Genomic DNA, 6,045 nt, shown 5'->3' with positions numbered 1-6,045 from the left:
AAACTCAAGGTAAACCTAGACTACCTTTTCCTCTTTCCTGACAGAATTAAATTCCATGATAGGAACAGGATTAACCCATTAAGGCAGGAAGACAAGGGCAATCACTTTAACAAGAGACACAGAAATAATCCCAACAAACTGTAGGAGCTTCAAAGGAAAATCAAGTATAAGAAGGCATGGGTTTGCCTCTCTCAGTCTGCTTGCAAGCCAGGAACGCTCGAACTGTGTCACTTTTTGCTTCTTGCCTTCCTACATTAAAAGAATTCTACTTTCTGGTAGCTGGCTTCTGCATCCATTTCTTTTCAGTGTTTGTGGTACGTCCGAGCTGGGAACGAACTGGGGAAATTTCTTCCAACAATGATTTAGAACTGTAACGGGCAAACTCTATTGCAGTTGTAAGTTGAGGACCACCTGTGATGTCAACATCTCCCAATTATGCTTTCTTACCTCTACTACTAAATCTTTTTTCCCAGCACAAAATTGTTCTGCGCAGAGGTAACTATTGACACTTAAGTTACTTAGATATGGTTGTATAGCAATATCTGCAAGGCCTACCTTAAATATGAAGGGGCAAAAAGTAGTTGAGTAGGAAAGATATCTAGTCACAATAGTGCTTAGTTGCTGAGTAGGGCAATTGTGTGCATCACCATGTTAAGCCAGTATTTTTTTAAAAAAACATTTGACCTGCAATTAATTATGATCTGGTTCATACATAGGACTAAGCCAAAAAGAAAGTATAAATCACAGTGGTTTGGTTCACATAGAATATTCATCTGAGACTTAGCACAAAATGAGAAACCACCTGCTCTTAGCTATGAGGTCACATAACTACAACAAAAAGAAGCAAATTACATTATGACTTATGTAATATGTGAATTCAGCCAAATGTAAAGCACTAAAGAGCTATCTGCTTTTTATTATTATTCTGCTAACAGTTATCGAATGTCTTTTATGCTCAGAGTTTTCTGACGTTCTGCTCAGTAGACCGAAACATAAAACTGTAATGCCAAAGAACAAATTTTCCAACAACTAGAGAAGGAATTATTTGGTTGAAATTATGCAGGAGTTTTGCTGTTCAGATCAACAAACTCCACAAAGAGTTATCCAAACAAAAAAATAAACTTGAAATATCACCACTGCATCTATTTAGAACAAGCGACTAAATACTAAAGGTGAATGTAAAGGCAAGCTTATATAATTTTAACTCTAGTGGCACAATTGTACTTCAATTGTACTTTAGTAAAACTTGTTTATTAGCCAAATGTATCTGATCTCAGAGGCCTGCATGACAGGTTCATTACATATCAATTTAATTAGCCAATTTACATTTAATTTACATTTCAATTAATGTCTTTAGCAACAAACGTTGCATTAATAGGGTAATTGCCTGTTAGGCAATATGTGATATGTAAAAGAATAAATAGCCACATTCTGAGGAAGCATTCCTATTTTCTACATTTTATTACCATAAATAACCTAAATAATTATTGCTCTTAAGGGGCTATGTCCCAGTTCCCTTCTGGGCCTAATTACAAAGACTTAGTACCTCATTAAGCAAAATGGTTTTGAAGTCACAAAAAAGCATTACTGTAATCGTGACTCATTAGTTTCAACAAAAGGAGGGTGAGAAACTGCAAAGTAGCAGTTTGAGATATATTAATTTTTGTGGGAGATAAGCAGAATCCTATTTATGAGGTGGCACTTGGAAGTAGTTTAGGTGTTTTCATCATAATCTTTTTTTTAAAAAAAACAAAGACTGTGCAACTGAAATTGTTAAATTAAAAAAAACTGAAGAAAATGATTTTTTATTTATCAGATTTAAATGCCCACCCATCTCACAAAAGCATGAAATCCACTGACATCCTGGCACGGCAAAGTCTGTCATGTCCCAATAACCTTTTTTTTTCTGATGAAAACTGCAGTTAATTTGTTTAAGAATTGAGTTACAGAAGTTTGAAATACACAAGAGGTCAAATTCATAGTACTTGAGAATCGTGCAATGCAAAACAGTGCCAGTCAGCCACAGATTTAAGAGACAGAAGGTTAAAACCAGGGCTTTGTGGCAAAGCTGATTCTACAACTGACTATTTCTCCAGATGGCACCAAGTGTTAGTTCTTCGTGAGACAAAAGTGAAAGCAAGAGAAATAAGCAAAAGGGTGTCCTCTATTGGGGCAAGAATGGTGAACTGCAGATAGAGGTTTTCATACTCAACTGTCATGTAGAAAGTTAGAAAATGAAGACAGGGAAAGAAAAGGGAAGGTCAAAAGGCAGGTCCTTAAGGAAGAATGGCAGGTAGTGCTGCCAATGCTGGATACTGCTGTGTTTGTGAAATTCAAATGGCTAAATAAATTGGCAAGTTTGATACCAAGAGTGGAGCAGTTGAGAGTAACAGAAAACAGTTAACAATAATGCAGGCTATTTCATGCAGAAGAAGTGAGAGTGAACATTGTGAAAAGAGTCCTGTGGTTTACCTGAAATTTGTGGTTTAGAGCACCCACTGGTTCTCTTGTGATTTGTGTGTCTTTTTTTCGGTAAAAGCATAGAAGCATGTGAAATTGGCTATTCCTAGAGCAACACTGGAAAAATGTGAGGCCTTGACTAAGAAAGTTCAGTGGCAGCACATCTGGAAATGACAACAAGGAATAGATATTGGGATGGTGTTGAGAGGCTTTGGAAAGTGAGGAAAATTGGAAAGGATGTGTTGGAAGAAACACCCATCTGGTTCAGTTTCAAGTGGGAAGAAAGACACATGTAAGCTGATTGGAAAGATGATTTAATGGAGCAGAACCATTAAGCACCTGGTCCTGGTGCAGCTGAACACATGGAGTGGAGAGTGAGTGTTACTTATACCCTCTCTTGGGGCTTTGAACTTGAGCTTTCTGTTCCTGTGGCAAACACCATTGGTTGTCAAGACTCCCAGGAAGTGGGGGTCTTAGCTAACTTTGTAGATTGTCTGTGTCCCAGGCTTGTTGAATCTTGCTGGTTGATGCAATGAAGGGGCTTGGTTGTGCCATGTGATGAGTTCTGCTGATAGATAATCCTATTATGTCCTGGAAGGTGAAGGTCTTTTGTCTTGTAGAAAAACTGGCACCAAAATATCGACTGGGGGCAGGGAGCTGAGGCTGTTTCTGTTTCCTTTAAGATTTTTATTTCTCTTTTAGGGGAAATATTCTGCCCTTTTAATATTTCCTAAAATATTTTATTCTTTTTTTTTAAGCAGATTTTATTAATTTTACAAAACTATATACAAACAAAACATAAAATATAATGACATAGGAAATCTTTTTCTAAAAAAACCAATACAACATCTTATTTAAAGACAGAATTATTCCAAATTATCACATTTCCATATAAACACAATTTAGTATATATATTTACCTTATCTGTTCAACTTCATATCTTATCCTGAATTTCTCTTTATTACTCCCTTTCCTTCTATTTATTCAAATTATATCTCTTTAACTTTAGATTGTATACATTTTTTATATCCATCTGTCTTATACAATTTCATTGTTCTCTTCCAATACAAAAACAAACAAAACATAAAACACAAAAACATAAAACATCTTTTCTGAAAGTTGCTTGATCCCGGGTTAAAACTCATCGTACGGACACCACTTCAAAGATCATGTTCCTTTTATATATCATTCCATATCTTATTACCGTTTTCCATTTTCTATATAGCTTCTTCCTTTTTTTAACTCTCTTAGTTTTATTCTACTTATCTCATCTCAGTTCAAATCATAATACTTGTCATTCTTTGTCTGTTCTCAACTATCCATTCATCTTTTCTCTTTAAACAAAACTTCTCCTGTACACTGATTGGAGTATGACGCCTTTAACTCTTCCCCCAAACCTAATAATACTTAATATCACACATAACTTGTATTGGGATTCTGTTTAGCACATCCTAAAATTACACAATGTATTATATAGAAAGAAAAAGGAAAAAAAAGAAAGAACAATAACAAAGGAACAAATTTATAGATATATAATGTAGCTAGTACCCCTGTCAATACCATTTTAATCATACATATTAATACTCATTTATATCTTAAACATTTTATTATAAAAATGCCTATAATAACACAATCTTATGTACCTTACAGAATCCCTTTTTCAATTAGATTTACCCATTGTCTCTAAATGAATTTTGTTTCTTTAAATCTTGCTTCCCATCATTGAGACTTCTCACCCCTTCCTTTCTCCCTTGCTTATTCTTTTCCTTACTCTTTTTACCCCTTTGTCTCTCCACCTCCCTTTTCTTCTTCTGCTTTCCCCCTTTCTGTTGTTTTCTAACCTTATATCCACCTTTCAACTCATTTTTATCTTTTTTGGTTGTTTTTTTAGGTTTTAAAATCCCTTTTTTCTTTTCCTCTTTCTTCTCCTCCCCAAATAAGATCACATGTTCATCAAAGATGGTTTCTTCTTTGTCCCAATTATCCTGCTGCACAATCGATTCTCCATAAGAACGTACCGCCATTTCTAGAGATTGAAAAAGAATGCCCAAAGTATCTTTCCAGTCTTGTTCTTCCTTTTTATATTTTTGATATTCAGTTTTGGATTCATCCAAGGATAATGCCATTATAAAGAGGAAAAGTTTTTCCCAAAACAACCACCCAAGTGTTTTTAAACAAAGAAAAAAAAAAGATTTCCCAAAAGATCCAAAGTCACCAAACAATCCAGATAAACTATTTCTTTTAGCACTTTTTCCCTTCTTCCACTTCTTTTTCTGGGGTTGCTATTGAGTCACAAAGTTCCAATTAAAATATGTCTTTTTGAAGTCTTATTAATGTTCAAATGGCTCTTTAAAATTCTAGGCAGTCTGCTCCTTATTTTTAAATTCTACTTCAATTTTTTTTCCTCTCCCTTCCCACTCACAGCAAAAGAAAAAATTTTCTTTAAATATTTAGAAATCCATATCCCTTTGGCATTAGCATAGTCTTTAGCATTTAGCATACCTTCAATGCGGGTTTTCCGATTTCTCTCAAAGCTGTTCCGTTTGGAAGGAGAGTGAAAAGAAAAAAGGTTTTCCCTTTAATATCCATTCGCCGCTTACTCAGTCTGGGAACAATGTATCTTTAATAAGTATTAAATATCAGGATACTTTCACTGTTACTTTGTCCTGGTCAACAAAGATCACTCACTTCTTCACAGGTCCTCCAGCACTTTCTTTTTCCAGCTGAGCTCTTCTATGCGGCGGCCATTACAGACCGCTGCTCAGCTGCCTTCGGAGAGGGAGATTTAGCCTGCTAGGGAAGAGAGATGCGATGTCTCTCGTCCCTGCCAGAGCCCCCCCAGTCTTCACCACCTTCTGCAAAGGTGGCTTAGCCCTGAAGCCAAATGGCTCGGGGCACTCAGGCAGTGAACACAGGCAGGGACCGCGCACAGTCGCGGATTCCTGCTTGTACCAAAGCACCACAAACCAGTCCAATCATAAAATATTTTATTCTTCTAGGTGAGGGGTGGGTGCTAATTTTCTACAAACAGAAATGAACAGGAACAGGAACAAGTCAATGGAGCTTTGGGGGCAATCTTGTTTTGAAGTGACTTGTCAGTATTGAGGGAAGACCTCCCCTCTCCTAGAAGAATGAAATATTTTGAGAAATATTAAAAAGGCAGAATATTACATTTCTCTAAAGGAGAAATAGAGAAACATAGTCTTGGAGACAGAAAGCAGCCCCCAATACTTTCTTAATAGCCCCCAGCAGATATTTTGTGCCCTTTGAGAAAGCTTGGGCCAGCCTATCTACAAAACAAAAGACCTTCAGATCCAGGATGATAGGATTAAGACATTACCCTCAGGACATAATAGGATTAACCCGCTACTATCGAGCAGCAGAGCTCACCAGATTGCACAATCTCGTGGGGACATTGCATCACCCTCCAGGCTTCAACCAAACTTTGTGCAACCTATACAGCCAGCTATGACCCCTACAATAGCCAAAAGAATATATAGTATGTTCTTGCACAAGAACTAGAAGTTCTGAAGAGAAGAGTAGCCCAGATTCGAATCCCAGAAGGGTATGGCTAGCTGATGAAAG

The sequence above is a fragment of the Pseudonaja textilis genome, chromosome 3 (assembly GCF_049901715.1).
Source record: "Pseudonaja textilis isolate UNSWEBS1 chromosome 3, rPseTex1.2, whole genome shotgun sequence".
NCBI lineage: Eukaryota > Metazoa > Chordata > Lepidosauria > Squamata > Elapidae > Pseudonaja > Pseudonaja textilis.
The sequence above is the reverse complement of the archived record's forward strand: the minus strand, read 5'-3'. Positions refer to the sequence as shown.